A 19774-nucleotide genomic window follows, 5' to 3' on the forward strand; every position below is an offset into this window, starting at 1 on the left:
GCAGGGCCAGAAATTCAGAGTCATTATTTACACCTGCAAGTGTCTGTCTGATGAGGTATTTGCATCAAGGGTTTTCTAATTTTCATGTTTACTATGCAAGGAAGTCTAGGCCACTGTGGGGTCAGATCATTTTGTTCTTTAATGACTGGAGTTTTCATTCACATGGGAGAATTCGACTCAGGCATGGATGAGCTAACTAATTGAGTATCCAATAGAACTATATATACACAACCAACAGAAATGGCCTCAGCAGGTTTTATACATGTATTTGCACACACTTTGTCACACATGCTTAGCAAGGAGGTAATTGGAAGGAAATAATTTATGAACAGGTGAAGAGAGAACAAAGAAGAATAAAAATGATAAAATATATTTTAATTAAATGTATGAAAATAAATTTTAAATAAAAAAACAGCTGTAAAGACAGCTTATCAGCTAAGAGCACAGTCTGTTGTGTAAAAGGAAAAGGATCCATTGCAAGAAATCATGTTTGCTAACCATCTTCTGTAACTCCAGTCCCATGGGATCTGATGCCCTCTTCTGGCCTCTTAGGTATTGTGCACAGAACATGGCAGACAAACACCCACATACCAAAAACATAATGAAGCCCTGAGACAGACAAAGGTATGGTTAAACTGAACTCCTTCTGGTTCTGAAAGGAAGCAACTTTGACTTTAAAATCTAGCTATCCCTCTCAGAGGAAAAGGTAGCCTTATTCTAACATGTGAAGAGCTCAGCAAGGCTCTTCATTTAATAACAGCATTCACAGTGGGAATTGGTGACTTTTTTTTTTTTTACCCCCTGTTTTTGTGTTATTTCCCTTATATATATGTGTGAGGATTGTGGCAATGGTACATCTTTGAAATGCCTTAGTGCTTCTCTTTGGTGCAGATCATCATGTATGATTTAAAAGATAGATTTGCTCTGTAAATTTTCATCTTCCTAAATGACTAGACTTGCAGGCTCCTGTCACTGTTTATATTGTTCAATGTATAGCTTGGGACATGAACTAAAGAAGAAAAAGGATGACGGCGTATGTAGAATGCGAAGTCTGTTCTAGACTGGTTCCTCTTCTAGCATTAGCCAGAGCTGAATGCATGCTGCTATTAACCAGATTTTTGTTTGTCTGTCTTCAAAGTGTTTAATATGCTTTATCCCTGGGAATGCATAAAAATTTTAGAACAGGTGTCTGTGCAGCCATTTAGAAAAGAATTTCTGAGACAAGCTCTCTTATGTTGACTCAGGTAGCTTTAATCCCAAACTTTTGGTCTTCTGGACAATGACCTTCCTATTTTCAGTAATCCAAATAAATTCCCACATTAAATGACTGTAACACCACTGAATTTAAAATTACCCATTTGAGTCATGTAGTCAACTGTCCATTGAAGTAACAGGAAAAGGATTTGCATATGGAGCCTGGTTTCTCCTTCAGAGCAGAACAGGAGGAACAGTTTATTTAGTTCACTGTGGGGGGGGCAGGGAAGGCAGTCAGTTTATGGAGTCACCATTATGAATAAATTACTGATTATGGTAAGGACAGTAAACAGTGTCTTTGGGGGCACTAGTCCCTTGGAACTCTTTAGGATTCAGCTAATGCATTACAACTGGTGAAGGAAATCTTGAAGTGTAAAAAAATGCATTCACTAACCTGTAATTTTTCCTGAGCATGTATGTTTCCTTATTGTTCTCTCATGCTGCAAGGACGTTCAGTTGCAGCCCTAGCATAGTCCTGGACTGGAATTTTCAGGGCCATAAAACACAGATAAGGATTTTTACACACAAAGCAGTAACTCCTAGCTTACTTTATGGCTCAAGGAGGCTATGGAGAGTGAGTGGAAAGGTTTATTAAGGGAGAGATGACATCATCAGTGAAATCTAGGACGGGGGACTTGTGTGCTACACTATATCCTTAAGTGATTAGATAAGAAGTTAATGGGTTTATCATCAGTAAAAACTAGGAGTAAGACAAGTCTGCCTTTTTACTGAACTGTTTTTCCCCCCAGTAGGCATAGGGTATAAGGTAACAAAGCAAACTATGTAACAACCAGGGGAAGCATCTGTCCCTTGGTCCAAGAGCACCTCTGCCAAAGATTAGCAGCCTCTAGGGGTTGTTTAGATAAAATGTTTACACCTTTTGCTCTAAGCAGTTGAAACAAGGAGAGGATGTTGGAGCCACAAACACTGCACAGTGAATGAATGTACTGCTGACAGGTCAGTAGACCTTAAGTGGAGTTCAGATCCCTACCTGCTCTGAACAGATTTCTTTACTGTAACTTGCTGAAAGCTAAATGATCAAACTTGTACTTTAAACCCTAAAAGTGTCTTGTAGGCAGCCCAAGTACCTACCCCTGGTGCTTCTCATTTAAATGACAAAGCTAGTTTCACTAACAGGCCCACAGCATTAGGCTCTGTATAGAGACCATTTTAGCTGCTTTAAAAACCCAAATGATGATTTCTCAACATTGCATAAATGATTCCTACAGTTTTTCTTCCTGTCACCTGTCTAAAACCTCTCATTCTTTCTGGGTCAGGCTATCCTTCTCCAGTTATGTTTACAAAAAAATAAGTGGCCAGGCACAGAGAGTTCCTGCTAGCCCATCCAAACCAAGTCCCTGAGAGGATGCTCTCTCTCTGATGACTTCTGAAACTCTACAGGATTTTTCCACTTGGATTGGAGATATTCAAGATAACGAAATAAATCTTACTTTATATTGCACATTAACTCTGCATCAGTCTAATTGTGTGCACTCTCCCACACAGCTGTTTCTGCCCCTCCCCCTGCTCTTTCACAGTCTGTCCCAGCTTGCTCAGGTATCAGCAAGCTGCCACTCTCCTACAGTCCTAGGCCATCCCAGCCATCCAAGAAACTATCCCAACCCAGCTATCCAAGAAAGCTATTCAAGAAAACTTTATGTTGGTTTATCTTAGCTACCTGTACAATGAAGTGTCTCCCTGTACTTAGCTCCTTTATTGTCAAAAAATTTAAAGAAAACTCAAAAATATACATAATTCAGACTCTTTGTGTATAGTTCAGTTTTATGTGGCTTATTTTTTTCTCCTTTTAATTTATGGCTATCTGTAATCTGTCTCTTTAAAGACTTTACTTTTTTAAAGCCATTAACTTTTTAAATGACTTTTTATACTCTAGCTTTCCCCACTTAGTTCTGTTTTTCACTGCCATAGGCTCAAATCAGGTCTTTACTCATTAACCAATAAAAGAAATACACAGACTGAAGAACCTCCCACACCACTGGTAGACCCATATGGGAGCAGATGTGTGTTATGTATATAGGACAAAGCCTATTCCTGATTATGTCTTAAAACTGAATGAATAATGAAGTCAATTCTGTATTATCTGGTATAAATTCAGTGGTTTTAAGGTGCAAGAAATCTCTTTCTATATATTGTGAATCAGTAACCATATTCAGAGATTTTGAAAAATCCCTTAGTACCATGAGAATAGCATATAACTCTGCCTTTCGGAAAGAATTATAAGAGCTGTGTTCCACTTTATTTAATTCTTCTTATTTCTAATCTACTTTTTCTGATGCAATTACATTAGTATAAAAAGTACGGGCTCAAGTTATTAGTGCATCACGTACAATTTGGAGAAAAAATCTAAGTAGTTTTCTTTATAAGGTTAATTATATCACTTTTGGGATAATTATTTTTCAATTCCACCCAAATTTAGCAAAAGTCCTTTGCTATGGTTCATTGCCTTCCCATAATTTTTTAATTCCATCAGTAGTAAAAGGCACTATAATCTCTGTTGGGTCTATGCCTGCTAATTGACAAAGTCTCAATTTTTCTTTTATAATTAATTCAGAAACTTTTAAAGTTTTTAATTTTTTCCTTTGTTTATGTGGTAAAAAGATCCATTCTAGGCTGGAGAGATGGCTCAGCAATTAAGAGCATCGCCTGTTCTTGCAAAGGTCCCGAGTTCGATTCCGAGCAGCCATCTGTCATGGGAAAAAAATCTATTCTATGATAATACCTTCCATCTGCATTAAAATTTTTGTAGGGAAAATTCTGGAAGGCAATATTACTAGAATATAATTAAAATATGGATTCACGCTATCCATATGTGCCTCCTAAAATTTCTTCTCAATGACCATGAAATCTTTTCCCACTTCAGCTACCAATTCTCTGGACTATTTAAGTCTTTGTCACCATCTAAGGTTTTGTTTAAATAAATTATTAGATCAGGTGTTATCCCAACGGCCACTAGTAGACTGGAAATATCTCGTAGCAAACTTTGAAAGTCATTAAGAGTCAACAATCAGTCTCTCCTATTTGTGCCTTTTGTGTTCTAATTTTCTGTAAACCTATTTTGTAACCTAGGTAATTAACAGAATTTCCTCTTTGTACTTTTAGGGGCAATTTGTAATCCCCATTTAGGCAAAACTTTACTTCTTCAAACATTCTTTCTGAAATATCTGCCTTTGAATCAGATGACAAAATGTAATCCATGCAATGGTAAATTATAGACTTAAATTGCTTGTATTTAATTCCAATGGCTGACTTACAAAGTACTGGTACAGGGTAGGGTTATGGCGCATTCCCTGTGGGAGGATGGTCCATTGGTATCTCCTTGTAGGCTGAAAAGTTTTATAAGTAGGCACTGTGAAGGCAATTTTTTTCTGTCCTTTTCTTATAAAGGTATAGTGAAGAAGTAATCCTTTAAATCAATGAGAGGCCACCCTTTTGGTAATAGAGAAGGCAGAGGAATTCCAGACTTTAGAGGACTCTTTAGTTGAATTACCTCATTGACAGCTCTAAGATCTGTCACCATTCACCATTTTCCAGATTTATTTTTCACAACAAATACAGAAGAATTCCCAAGGCTTGTAGATTCTTCAATATGGTGAACAATAAGTTGCTCCTATGCCAGCTGTTCAAAAACCTGCAGTTTGTCTTCTGTTAGAAGCCATTGTTTAATCCATATTGGTTTCTCGTTAACCATCTTTAATGCAGGGCTGTTAGTCCCTCTGAAAGTTTGCTAGATGCTTTGTGTTCTTGTTCAATCTAAATGGATTTGTATCTTATATGTATGTAAATGTTTGTATCTTATATGTATGTAAATGTTTCTATCTTATAATATCTTCCCCAGAAACATGAGTCTTGGGGACTCCAAGAATGTTAATCTGGGTATTCCATTACTGCAATGGGTCATTACTCCATAAATTCACTACAATATTAGCTACATATGGCCTCAGCCTTCCTTTCTGTCCTTCTGGCCCAATGCATTCAATACATCTCATGATTTGTTTCACTTGAGATAGGGTCTAATAGCTAGTAATTGAATATATGCCTCTTGAAGAGACCAATTCAGATGCCAAGATTCTGGGGTAATAATACTCATGTCCACACCCATGTCTATTAATCCCTCAATCACAAGTTTATCTATACACAATCTTAGCTTTGATCTCTGATCATTTATAGAAGTCTACAAGAAAATACATTTCCTATTTCCTTCCGAAGTTTTTGATTCATGTTCAATGTCTATTCCATCACTCAAAACAATATGTTTTTTTTCCCCCTTAGGCACTGCGTTTTTTAATTTTCCTGGTGAGGCATGTTCTCCACACTGACTGGGAATGGTTGAACCATGTGGATCATGGGGGCCTGTGAGAGCCCCCCCCCCCAAGGAGTTTCCTGATATGATCATATTGCTATGTCTGTCTTTTGTTAATCTATATTCATTGGTCCAATGTTGGTTTTTGCCACACCTCTTACACACATCAGAAGGCTGAGTCCACTTATTCTTGCCATTCCTAAAGATGACATTGTTCCTAGGTATTCCTTGTCTACAATCCTGTTTCAGATGTCTCATTCTACCACAATTTAAAAAAAATGGAATTTTGGTGTTTCCTTATACCAAAATTGCTTCTCCTACCCAAGTTTCAGTACTGTAGTCACATGTCTCAACATTCATTGTATGCAAGATCCAGTTATCTATTGATACTGATCTGACCTTTAAAGGCCCAAGGATCCTTTTACATTTTAAGTAGGCATTTTCTTTTTTTTCTTTTTCTTCTTTCTTTCTTTCTTTCTTTCTTTTTTTCTTTTTCTTCTTTTTTTCTTTCCTTCTTATTTCCTTCCTTCCTTCCTTCCTTCCTTCCTTTCTTTCTTTCTTTCTTTCTTTCTTTCTTTCTTTCTTTCTTTCTTTTTGTTTTGTCTCTTTGAGACAGGGTTTCTCTGTAGCTTTGAAGCCTGTCCTGGAATTAGCTCTTGTAGACCAGGCTGGTCTCAAACTCACAGAGATCTGCCTGCCTCTGCCACCCAAGTGCTAAGATTTAAGGCGTGTGCCACCACCACCCAGATCTAAATTGGTATTTTCAAAAGTCAAAGATTTAATAAGTACACATGTAGCTTCTGGGTCTGTACTCCTTAGTTAATCTTTGTAAAAAGTCACTAAAGGGTTCTGGCAGTGTTTAACCCTTACATATAATTCAATTCTCTTTTCTTGTTCCTAAATTGTGTCCCAAGTATTTAAAGCTGCTGTGCTACATTGGGACTGGGTGTGTTTGTTGTAGAGAGCCTGATCCTGGCATCAGAATAATGTCCCTCACCAAGAATTTGATCTTGGGAAGTTACAAATCCTTCTGCATTTCTCTGTTGTTCTAAAGTTTTAACCTCTTCTCCCTATTAACACTTCAGAAGCAGCTGAGGTCCATCTTCTAGGACCACTGAGATTAACATGGCCTGATTGCCTTAAGCCCATGTTTTCACAGTTTTCCTTACAAAAGGTGAATGCAGTCTATAAACCAGTATTGCTTGAGTAATGTCTTTTAGATCTCTCATACATATAGGTTCTCATGTTTATTCTTTGACTACTTTAGGGTACTTGTTGCTAGATGGTTTTTCTGAGATCACTGTATAGGCAGTTATAACTCTCAAAAAGTCATCCCAGAGTCTGACATGTACTGATGAGGCTAAATCCTATCTTTGTACCTTCTGTCCCTGATCATCAGTTTCAATTAATTTTTCATGTTTTTTTCCAAATCTTCTAACCACTGCCTTTTGTAATGTCTGGATCTTCTGTCCAGTGTTCTATTCTTATGGCTCACTGAGAATTCCAACATACATAATTTTCCCAGTAAAGATAACATCTCTTCCTTGAACATAATTTTGATGACATGCATATGACCTTTCTAGAGAGACACCCTATCTGCCATTCCATCATAACTGTTCAACAGATTATAATTATTATATTCAGCAACACAAATTCTCTCAGGCAATGTCTCAGCACCTTCTGGATTGTTATATTATTGGCCCATTTTTGTAGTTTACCCAGTTATAGTCAATTGGAGCATGTGTAATAACAAATACCAGCCAGCAGATGTCACCATTGCAGCCACGTGGCTGAGAGATGCAAGCAGCAGAAAATCCCTAATTGGATTACATGCATTAGATACTGGAAAATATGATTTCTTTAACAAATTAAGAGTAGCTATTAAAGTGATCAAAGCAATTCAGACATTTGGTGACCAGGATAAAGAAAAAACACAAAGCCTTCCATCAGTGTGAATCACAGACTGTGTACACTCTGCGGATGACTGGATGGAGAGGCAGTGACATGAGGAGAGCCACACTGCATTCCCGGGACACACAGGGCCCATCAGTGTTTGTGAAGCAGGAGCCACAGGCTGGTGACATGGGCGGGGAGAGTAAGTGCCCAATGTACTATGTGGCTGGCAAAATGGGAGTGCCTCAAGGGTCCTCAAAATAGAGTTGACCAGCCGGGCGGTGGTGGTGCACGCCTTTAATCCCAGCACTTGGGAGGCAGAGGCAGGGAGATCTCTGTGAGTTCGAGACCAGCCTCGTCTACAAGAGCTAGTTCCAATACAGGCTCCAAAAAACCACAGAGAAACCCTAGCTCGAAAAACCATTAAAAAAAAAAAATAGAGTTGACCAGTCCCCTCAACCCATGATGGGGTACCAGATGCAACTGAATGTGTAAAAAGGGGAAAACAGACTCAAATGATCCCAAGCTAGTTCCAAAAGTTGCTAATATTGTTCTGTACTTCAAGGGGAAAACACATGGAACAGGAATGGGAAGGCCAAGCCAACCTCAAGATGATGTGCAGCATTGGAATGAGAGAGACAGAGAAAGAGAGAGAGAGAAAGAGAGCTGGGTAGGTTGGCAGCCAGTTTTCTCTGAGTACCCAAAAAGTCATGACACAACCTCGTCCAACCTCTTAAAAATCATTGTCTGAAGGAGGTTCCCTATCAGATAAGTGTCTTGACTGGCCACCAAGTAGGAAATCTAGAATCACGATAAAGAACTGAACTTATCATGAAACCAAAATACTATTGTTACTCAAAAAAAATTTTAGGTAAAATGCTATGACCCTGGGTAGCAGGACTGTTATTTTCTATGTTTTTGATGTACAGCCTGAAAGAAAAGGCTTGAGTAATACTTGGTGTGCTCTAATACAAATCTCTAGTCCTTGCATGGTTTTTAAAACATGGCCATAAAGCTTTTTCAAATTTTTAACATGACCTATTTTAGATTATTATTGCATCATTTCCACCATCCCCTTCCTACTTCCAAGCCCATGTATGACAGTTATTCCAAAATAGGCCTTGACTAGCCAATGAGAAGAAAAAGAGACAGTAGATCGAATTTTCTAAATCAGTCCAACATTTTATTGGTGAGTGGCAATGCCAAGGCTCTTGTGTAAGATTGGAAATCCATTATTCACACATTACAAAATGTTATGATCATAGTACAGAAAGGGAGGACATGCCGGGAGGTGGTGGCGCATGCCTTTAATCCCAGCACTCGGGAGGCAGAGGCAGGTGGATCTCTGTGAGTTCGAGGCCAGCCTGGTCTACAAGAGCTAGCTCCGGGACAGGCACCAAAGCTACGGAGAAACCCTGCCTCGAAAAGACCAAAAAAAAAAAAAAAGGTGGGGGAGGACAAAAAAGAGGTTGAGTGTTTCCCAGTTTTGTGTGACATTAGGATTATTGCAGACAAATAAGTCAATCAAATCAAATTAATGATATAATCATTACTATGTGATCTATAAATGTCCCCCATGGGCATTTATTAGGCTCCACAGACTAGGTTTCTTGACCAGGACACTGGCATGTCACCACTGAAATGTTAGGTCTGCCTCCAGGACAGAAAAGAAATGCTATTCTCTTAGCCAAAGGCTTTTTTCTCTTAACAGACATTCATTACTACTATTAACTTTCCTCCTTCTAAGGCCAGAAGGATCCCATAGGATCAGAGATCAGAGCTCCCAAAACACTTTCAGAATCTTTGGCCTCTGGCAAGGATGAAATCACTAAGAGTTGCAGTGACACTTGACATTTGGTCTGGAAAACAACTGGTTACTTTTCTTTGGAGTGTTTTATCCTAAACAACCTAGTCAATTTCCAGCTCCATTTCTTAGCCCACTTCTCTCTGAATAGATAACTATAAATGCCATTATCTGCTCAGAGAAATGATTGATCTGGCTTAATCCAGTTGACTTTGAGGTATCTGATGGCATTATTTTATAAGGCATCAAAAGAACTAAAAAGCTGTCTACTAGATGTGTCTTTTGATCTCTAGAGTTGGTCTTCTGAGTGATGATGGACAATCAGGTTTCACACACTATCATAGCTTTTTCTTCAGCCAAAAGACAGCATGATGCCCTTCACATGTGGCTTCTATGTAGGGACAGTAGAGCTATTTAGCATCATGTAATTTAGGAGTTAAAATAATTATGTGCCTGTCTTCCTTGACTATAGGCAGGTGTTCGGTGAGCAAAAGTCTGACGTCTCCATTCTGATCCACAATTACTTGCAATGAGGAAATTATTAGTGATATTGGTTGTCTAAATAACAGACCATGTACACTTATATCTAATGTCTGTTGAGTGTGATCCCTTGGGCTGTGATCAGTTCTAGTTTTTGATTGAAATTTCCTGCTGAGTGTTGAAGACTATGAAGGTGGCCAAAGTTAGTTTTTTCTTCTGTGTTGTCAAAGCCAGTTGAGCAACTAGACCTCATGGGTCACTTGGGCTTGAAAGGAACCTCAGACTTTTCTAGATTTCTCTTGTCAGGTGTCCATCCATATGACAATAAACCAAAGTCTTTGTTTTATGAACTACTACTTCCTCTGAAGTGTTGAATAAACATTTCCCACAATGAACCTCCTTTTTATATATTGGATAATGTTTCAAGTTCATTCTTTGAGTGGCATCATGATGTCCTATATGAAAAAGACAACAAGTGATAAATAGTCTCATTTTCATGGTCCTCAATGACCTTATGTGGAAAGGGGAGAAATACTCATCTTTTGAATTCCTCTAAACGAAGTAGGATAGACTCCAAAAATTACTATTAAATACCCAGAATATCAGCTATACACGTTTTGTACTTTTAACTTCTGTACAATATTTAAAAGCCAGAAATAACTCGGCAAATTTTTGTTTGACATATATTTTATCCAGTCATTGATACAGATGATATCTGAGCTTGCCAATTTTAATACAATATGTGGCCTCTATGTCTCATCCTTTTATGTACCTTAAATTACTTTCCCAGTCCTTCATAACTTGTCAAACCTTTCTGGTCTCTTTATTCTGGTACCATTCAGTCATTTTTAATTTAAGAAATTTAAGATCTTTTACTAAGGCCAATTCTATTTTTAGATTCCTCTAACAATTTCTTTTATGCACTAGTTACTCTCTTTATTGAGATACATAGACTTTTGTTTGAGGTAGAAAACATATCTCCTTCTTTATTCCTGAAATACAAGGTCTGGCTATTAGTTAAAGCTGGTGACAATAGCCTTGAGAGAGCAGAACTCTCTGATCTAAATCTAGGTGGGACCATTGTTTGAGGTAGAAACATAACAACTTTGAAGAAACTAGAGGTAAGTTCCAACTCGCTGACCTTCTGTCAACTTGGAAATAGGCTCACATTTTTTAGCCTCCACAATTCCTCCCTGTTAAGTTGGGAGTGCAACCTCTAGCCACTGGCATCCATCCCAGCCAACCTGGCCTGGGAGATGCATTTCTCTTGACTTCAAATTCCAGCATGTCAGGTCCTGACCCCTCCCTGAGGGGGGCGTTTAGGATCACTTCCACAGGATATGTAAGTGACCACCCAGAGGATAAACAAGTGGTTTTCAGGTCTGTATGGGCTCCCTGCTTTTCTGTCTCCCCACCATGTGCTTAGACACACAAGAATATCGTATTTAACAAAACGATGGGAATTTTGATTTGGTTTTGATTAGATTTCTTGCGCCGGTGGTGCTCCCTTTACTTATTATTTTTTCATAACACTCCCTTCTTATTAACTTTAATAAAGCCTATACTTCTGCAACAGTACAGATGGTTGCATCTGCCTCATGTGAACACTTTTCCATTTCCCAGACTTACCCATCTTCAGAACATGTATTCCAACTATGCAAGTCCTTGTGTTTGGCACTTGGGTGGAAAAAGGATTAAACCCATCAGTGACTGCTGACCTTTGTAATCACAGGGTTAACGGATAAAGTACTGGGCTCTGTGTCTCTGAGCCAAGTTCCTTTCAAGAAGAGTTCATCGGCAGTTAGCTAATGGTAAGCAACCAGATAATACTTTGTGCTATGCCTACTTTTTTGTTTATAAATCTCCTAAGTAAAGGAGTGGAGGATCACCAGGGTTGGGAATGCCCACTTTGAATTGGTCTATAGTGTGTCTTGTTAGTATTCAATTGTATCAAAATCTAAATTTGTCTTATCAAACATGTCAAATTCAACAATTCATTGGAAATTTCAAACTTTTCTTAGACAAGTTATAACAATTTTCTAGTCATTAACATCTTATAGTGAACTAAAACATTAACAGTTCAATGCCATAACACAATTAAACAGGACAATACCATAATACAATTTGTCAAGTCATGATTGTCTTAAACCCATCCTAAACAAAAGGTTTTTATAATAGGTGAGGGTCCAAGTGCAATGCTTCTTTTAAGCATTTGTCACAGTGTCTGAGTGGCAGCAAAACCCTTAGGCTACTCTCCTCATAGCTGATGAGGGGCTCTCGTCACTACTTGTAATATGTCTTTTTTTCCGCTCAGGTGAAAATTGAAGTCTCAGTTCTCAGGTTCTTTTAACATTTCAACCACAGACTTAATACCTCATTGGAAATCTGAGTTCTTTGTCCAGAAGTAAAAGGAGTCAAGTGTTCAGTCTGTGTTTCTGCTCTGGTTCCAAAGTAAACAGGACTCACTACATCTGGAAGTTTGTGTAGCTATTTTATCAAAAATCTAGGAATCACCAGTCATCACCAAGATCTTTCACTTGTTAGATTGCAGCATAGTGTTGTGAGTCAGGAACACTGGTTCAGACATCCCTTTCCTTGGCCTGCAGCATGGTGGTATGAGGAGGTTGTGATCAGGGGTTCAGGAATCTCTTTCTGCTTCTCTTGTGGAGTCATCTGAAGGTGCGATACCATCAGGCTGGTACACCTGTGTTGGAGGCATCTAACTAAATGTTCTGGAAGCAATCTTGCTTGATACTTATCCTGTGAGAAAACACAGACATACCCTCAACCCCATATTAACACAGGATTTGGTCCCTTTCATAATCCAGTGCAAGAGTTTCTCCACCTTTCTGTAGCAAAGGTTGCCTTTTTGCCATCATGCCAAAATCTGCCCACAGCAGACTGCTATTGGACATCCATATCCAAGAAGTTTAGTGTAAAAAGTACAGGATTCAAGGCCTTATGTGGCATTTGAGGATATAATTCTCCTGCTTTTATTTTTCAAGTTGCCCTTTCAAGAAGCCATGGGCATGTTCTGCAATTCCTTATCCTTGAGGGTTATAAGGAATACCTGTCTTTAATTTGATATTCCATTGGGAACAAAATTGCTAAACTGCTTTACTAACATATCCAGACCCATTATCCATCTTTATGATTTGTGGGGTTCCCATACATGAGAAGCCTTTTAAGCAATGAATTATTACATGCTTAGTGGCTTCTCCAGTTTGTGCAGTGGACATCAAAAATCTGAGTATGTGTCAATTGTCACATGCACATCTCTTAATTTTCCAAACTCTGCAATGTTAGTAACAATCATTTGCCATGAATGATTAGGAAGTTGTCTGCAGTGATTTACTTCCAGATGAGGTACAGGTAAATACTGTGAGCACATATCCCATTGCTTAATAATTTGTCAGACAGCTTCTCTTGTTAATAAATTGTTTTCTTAAATTTATACTGTTTTGATGATGTAGAGCATGTGATTCCTGAGCTAGCTCCACCAGAGATACTGCAATTATTTTTGTAAGCTTATCAACTGAAGCAGTGCATTCAGCTAATGGACCGGGAATATTAGAATGCATTCTGCTATGACCTACAAAGCATGGCGATCTACAGTGTTGTATGGCATTTTGGATTTGCTGGACTAGCATCTTAACTTGCTTATTGCTAGCCCCAATATAAGGAACGGTCCCTAGGACCTGGACAGCATTAAATATATATATCATCAGTCAGTATATAGATTAAATGCCTTTTATTGCAAAAAGTTGAAACACTACAGACACAGCTTGCAGCTCAACTATTTGAGTTGAGGTCAGTTCTGGTGGTTCTACATGTTCTTCACCATTAACCACATATGCAGCTCTTTCATTGGACGAACCATATGCAAAAATTAGTGTAGCATCCTTTAAAGCATCTTTTTGCTAAAACTTTAGGGAAAATAAGGAATGCAGTTGAATGAATTGTAGCAACAGATCAACTGGGAAAAGATTATTAACCTGGCTTTCAAACCAAGCACATACGGTTATCCATTAATCACTATATTGAAATAACCAGTCAATATGTTGCTTAGCATAAGGAACATTGATCAAATCGAGTTCCTACCAAAATGTATCCCAGATTCCATCCTGCTCTTCTGTGCTGAGCAAGATACTGCTTCAAAATAATGGTTTAATGCCTTAACTGATGAATCAGGAAGGTGCAATCATAGAAACAGACCATTTTGCCATAACACTGCTGTGGGGGTAAGTTTTGTAGGCGATATACATATTTGCCAAGGCTGATCATAATTAATATACTGTACTTGCTGTTTCTGTATACCTTACTCTACCTGGTAAAGTACCTGTCTGGCAGCTTTTGTAAGTTGTCTAGTGGAATTTGGATCACTGTTCCCTTTAAGAATTTCACTTAGTGTTTCATGGTCTCCCATGGAATATTTTAAATAAAAGTTTTACCATTGGATTTTTATATAAAGTTTGTAAACTATCTTTGTAATCCAAACTGCAAGTATGCTTAGCTGACAGGCTTAACTTGCTCATTTACATTTTCACAGACACTTGACTGGCCTGAAGCTGCGGTTTCCTGAGACTACTTCTTTGCAAGACTTTCAGGCTTGGAACTGGGATTTGGTCTTGATGTTGGGTCATATGGTGGGGCACAAGTCATGCTCCCTCTCCACTGCTTGGCTGTACTGCCTGCATACTTGGGAACAGGCGGCTGGTCGCTCATTACCTGCTCTGCCTGGACACAGGCTGCACTTTTTATTGTAGTGCCCAAATTGCAGGGACCCCAAGAAGATCACAAGAGACACAGACTCACAGATGTGCAAAAGCAAGGTTTAATCCTGTAGTACAAATCGTGATAGGGACCTTGTCTAGCACAATGATGCAGCAGTGGTTGGAAGAGGTATCTCATCGTTCTTAGGCTGGGTTTGTAAAGGCAAAAAACTCACAGATCTATTGTTATGGGCTTAAGGGGTACAGGTGACTCTCTGATTGGCTCCAGTCTAGGGGATTTCCTACTCTGCTGACAGCCACCTTGGGACCTAACACAAAATAGAGTTGGTTTTGTCCCTTCATTTATGATCAGCAGTCCCATTAGAGGCTAATGTTAGAAGCGGCTGACAAATTTACAGGCTCGCAGGTGTCCACCATTACAGTTGCTCTGAGACCTCCATGTGAGAACACAAGTTTAGGCAGGCATAGCCATGCCATTTTAGCTCTAGCTATCAAAATACATCCAAGCGACAGTAAAGATAATGAATTCTATTTCTTTGTTCTATATTTACAAGTATTTACAGTATTACTCCTGATTTTATGCCCTGCCTTTCTTTTTCCTTTTTTATGTCTACTATTTATTTCTGAGTGCTCAGTCTTTACCTTTCCACTTGTGGTGCAATTTTCTTGTGGGATCCCTCACATACTCCCTTATCTGGTCATGATTTAATTTTGGTAAGTTATATTCATCCAGAAAATTGTCCATTTTCTTTAATTTTTCTAATTTTGTGGAGTACAAGTTTTTGAAATGTGGCCTAATGATTGATTCTTTGAATTTCTTCCATGGCTGTTGTTATGCCTCCCTTTTAATTTTTTTTTTTTTTTTTTTTTTTTTTGGTTTCTTGAGACAGGGTATTTCTGTGGTTTTGGAACCTGCCCTGGAACTAGCTCTTGTAGACCAGGCTGTTCTTGAACTCCCAGAGATCCGCCTGCCTCTGCCTCCCAAGTGCTGGGATTAAAGGCGTGCGCCACCACTGCCCGGCCTCCCTTTTAATTTCTGATTTTGTTAATTTGAATATTCTCTCTTTGTCTTTTGGTTATTTTTCAGCTGTTCTGTTAACTCACTAGTGTGGGAGTTTTCCAGCTTCCTTTTGAAGGCCGTTAGAGCTATGAACATTCTTCTCATCACTGCTTTCATTATGTCCCATAATCAGTCACTGGTCATTAAAACCCTTAATATAAATGGACTCAACTTATCTATAAAAAGACACAGGTTCACAGATTGGATATGAAAATAGAATACATCCTTCACTGCGTATAAGAAGCACATCTCAACCTCAAAGACTGATATTGCATCAGAGAAAAGGATTGGGAAAAATTTTTCAATCAAGTGGACCTAAGAAACATGCTGGTATATCTAACAAAATAGACTTCAAACTAAAATCAATCAAAAGGGACAAAAAAATGACATTTTATACTGCTCACAGGAAAAATACATCAAGAGGAAATCTCAATACCGAACATCTATGCCCCAAATACAAAGGCACCATCATAAATAAAAGAAACACTACTAAAGCTTAAATCAGATATAAACCCCACACACTAATAGTGAGATACTTTAACACCTAATCACACCACTGGACAGGTCTCTCAGACAGAAAATGACCAGAGAAATAAGGGAACTAAGAGATGTTATGACTTAAATGGACTCAACAAACATCTATAGAACCTTCTATCCAAGCATAATAGAATATACCTTCTTTTCTGCACCTCATGGATCCTTCTCAAAAATTGACAAAGCAAACCTCAACATATAAAGAAATTGGAATAACCCCAGGTATCTTATTGGATCACCATGAATTATATTAAAATTCAACAGCAACACTAATTACAGAAAGTCCATAAACATATGGAAATTAAACAATGGTCAACTGAATCAACAATGAGTCAAGGAAAAAATAAGAAATTAAAGAATTTTTAAAATTCAATGAAAATGACCACACAACATACCCAAATTTAAGAAAGGTTTTTATGAGCTTCAAGTGGTCAGTTTAGATTCTCCAACATCATCACAGGTAAATATAAACTCAAATATGTATTATTTGTCTTCAGTTTCTTTTCCCACCTCTGTAATTTTTTTTAGAAGGGTGAGAAACTTTCCCTGTCTCCCTGGCCTCGATTGCCTTTCTTTCCTCTCCCAAAATTTCAAGTATGCACCAAAGAGAGAATGTTTCTTCTCTAAGAGTCTGTCACTTCATATTCTTCCATTAACATTTATTTATTCCACCAATTTTATAATCATTTGAGGTGTTAGTGTTTGCTCTTGCTCTGGCCGAGCAGTTTCCTCTCCACAGTTGTGTGCTTTGACCCCCAGCTCTCTCTGCAAGAGGCCCCTGTGCATTGTCCTGACAGAGACTGCTCCAAGGCTGCCTGCAGGTCTCACAGAGTCTGAGACAGCCTGTTTTCCCTGGTCTCCATGGATTTTTACTGTGTTCCAGCCTTTAAGACAAGACCTACAACTTTGCTGGTGTGGGAGTTTTCCAGCTTCCTTTTGAAGGCCTTTTGAATCTCTGCATGAGCTCCTTCTCCATCCCATTACTAAACCTTTCAGAGACTCCGCCAAGCTCTTATCCAGGCTCCAACTCTTCATCTCCCAGATTTAACTTGCATTTCTCCCTCTATGTAACAGAGAAGGAGGGATATGTCCTTGGTGTCCTAGGACATCAGCTGGGACCGTCCTTTTCACCTGTAGGGCACCTGTCAAAGAAGACGGACCTCACTACACAGGGCCGGGCACCCTGCATACGTGCTTTAGCGGCCACTGAGCTTCTAATCCATGAGTCAAAGAAACTAACTTTTGGGTCACCAACCACTGCCTTCTCCCACCACAATCCATCCCATCTCTTAATTTAAAAGACTTACACAGCTTACCCTTTTCCCATGTTCTTTCCCTACAGGTGGTACTAGTAGAAGGTGCCTCACTCAGTTTCCGATGCTGCCCACCTTTTAATATTTCAAATCTCCTACCTCAGCCGAACATTAATTATTCCGCATCTCACACCTGAAATGGTTTTAAAAAGTATTATATTGCCCCAAGATTCTAATTCTGCTTTTCTGAAATTTTATTCAGTTTTGTGCTTTTTCTCTGCGTGTGTGTGTGTGTGTGTGTTTATGCCTATGTAGACTATGTAGCACATATTTTGAAACTCACAATGATATTCTTTTCACTCTGTCTGGAGTACTGGTACTTAAAGAATTCTGGAGAAATAGTTTTTATAGTGAATATCATTGTCTTATGTATTTGTTGTGGTTACTTTTACAAACTAATTGTAATCATTATTTCATATGTATTGGAGTTTCTCCAGTATACATGTCTTTGTGTCCCATTCATGTATGGTGTCTAAGAGGCCAGGAGATGGTACTGGAGATACAGATACTACTGGGCTTCAATATATACTGGAAATGAAACCTGGTTACTCTGGAAGAATCTTCAGTACAACTACTAAGGTATTTTCCACCCCAAGCTTTCTCTTCTTCATTGTTTCCTGTCCAAGACAGCCTAATCACAGTCAGACCCCTGATACTGATTTAAAACAGCTGAACTCCCGTCCATGTGAATAAGCCACCAGTAGGGGTGAAGTTCCTAATTGTTTATCAAATACAGTATTATCAACCCCTAAGCCATAAAACTACAACTAATAATACAATCTCATCAGATTGTAATCTGATATTTCAGCGTATTTGTTCACACATACTTAACAAGTAAAACACTACAAGGGAAATATTTGGGAAGATATGGAGGAAGACCAAATAGAGGAAAATGATGTTATGTCTTTTAATTAATAATGTACAGAGATAAATTTTAAATGAAAGAAGTGGGTCTTGAGAAAAGGCTCAGCAATTAATAGTTCTGGGTACTGTTACAGAAGACTGAAGTTCTATTACATACCCCACATGGTAGGTAAGACGGCATTACTGTAGTCTCTGAATTATTGTCCCTTCTTCTGACTTCTGTAATTACTGTGCACATACACATGCAAACAATACATATATAACTATAATTTTCAAAAAAGTTTAGAAAAAGTAAAGAGTCAAATTCTCTAGAGTAATGCCACAACCCTGAGACAAGAAACAGGCAGGGTTACTTAAATAAATTAATTCTGATCTTCCCTGGAAGCAGCTATGGCATTCTTCTTAGCCAGCCTGCTCAGAGACTAAAGCAGCTGGTGCTCAGGTTAAAGAAGATCACTAGAGCCTTTCCTCTAATAACAGATTAGTGATGGGTAACTCTTCCTTGATGTTATCTGTGTTTGTGTTCTCTGTCATTTGGTTATGGGGAATTGTGTCATTGCCACATTTAACTTTTATATCTAACATCACAATTATGTTATCAAACATAACAAAAAGGCTCCAAGCATTCTGCTTCACAGTCTCTTTTATTTGATTCTCAACTAAGAAGTTTTAGTGTAAGATAAACTTGCCAGGGAATTTCTTTTAATTTTTTAAAAATTTACATAGGTTCCTGCACGAGTTTTAGATAAGAATGCCCCTAAATATTTCTCCTTTACATTGTGATCATGTTGATCATGTTTAGAAGTGGATTTGTTGACTATCCTTAGGAATTAGGCAGAATTCCACAGGAACATGTCCAGATTCTATAAGTAAAAATCTCCATGCTTTCCTTCTTTAGGAACACCTTTGCTTTGAAAATAATACCCATGTTCTCCTTGTCACCTGAGGTAAGTAAGCTGTCTCATTTCTTCAGTTTTGGCTGCTGTGAAGTCTGTTCTAGGTAGTCAATCTGTCTACCTCTGGAATTAATTAAAACTCAAAAAGCTGGGTACATGTTTAGGGGTTTTTCTTATTTAAGGTTTTGAAATGGGAAAACTCACCTTTAATCAGAATCTTTTGAGGTGAAAGCATCCACCTTCACCAATTCTTGGTGGTGAGGATCTTTAATCCCAACACTTGGGAAAATGAAGTAGTTGAATTTTCTGAGTTTGTGACCAGCCTGGTCTAGAGAATGTGATCCAGGTCAACACAGTATAACAATGTCACAAAAAAAAAAATCAAGAAAATCAATCAAACAAAAATACCTATTTATTATCTGGATCCCCCCTTCTGGTGGCAGTTTACTTAATAGGGATACTGAAGAAAAAAGCACTGTCTCTATTTGTCTGCCATAACTCAGTCTCTCTCTCTCTCTCTCTCTCTCTCTCTCTCTCTCTCTCTCTCTCTCTCTCTCTCTCTCTCTCTCTCTCTGCTGGTTCCATATCTGGCTAGGAAGTTTATTCCTTTAATAGATTTAGA

The 19774-nt window shown here is 38.4% G+C and overlaps 1 protein-coding gene across 1 annotated transcript in view; it reads right to left on the reverse strand.

Moving 5' to 3' along the window:
• LOC130871005 (zinc finger protein 431-like) overlaps positions 1-19774 on the reverse strand; it is a 230268-nt gene that overhangs the window by 56894 nt on the left and 153600 nt on the right. The window lies entirely within an intron of this gene.

Source organism: Chionomys nivalis, chromosome 3 (genome assembly GCF_950005125.1).
Source record: "Chionomys nivalis chromosome 3, mChiNiv1.1, whole genome shotgun sequence".
Lineage (NCBI taxonomy): Eukaryota > Metazoa > Chordata > Mammalia > Rodentia > Cricetidae > Chionomys > Chionomys nivalis.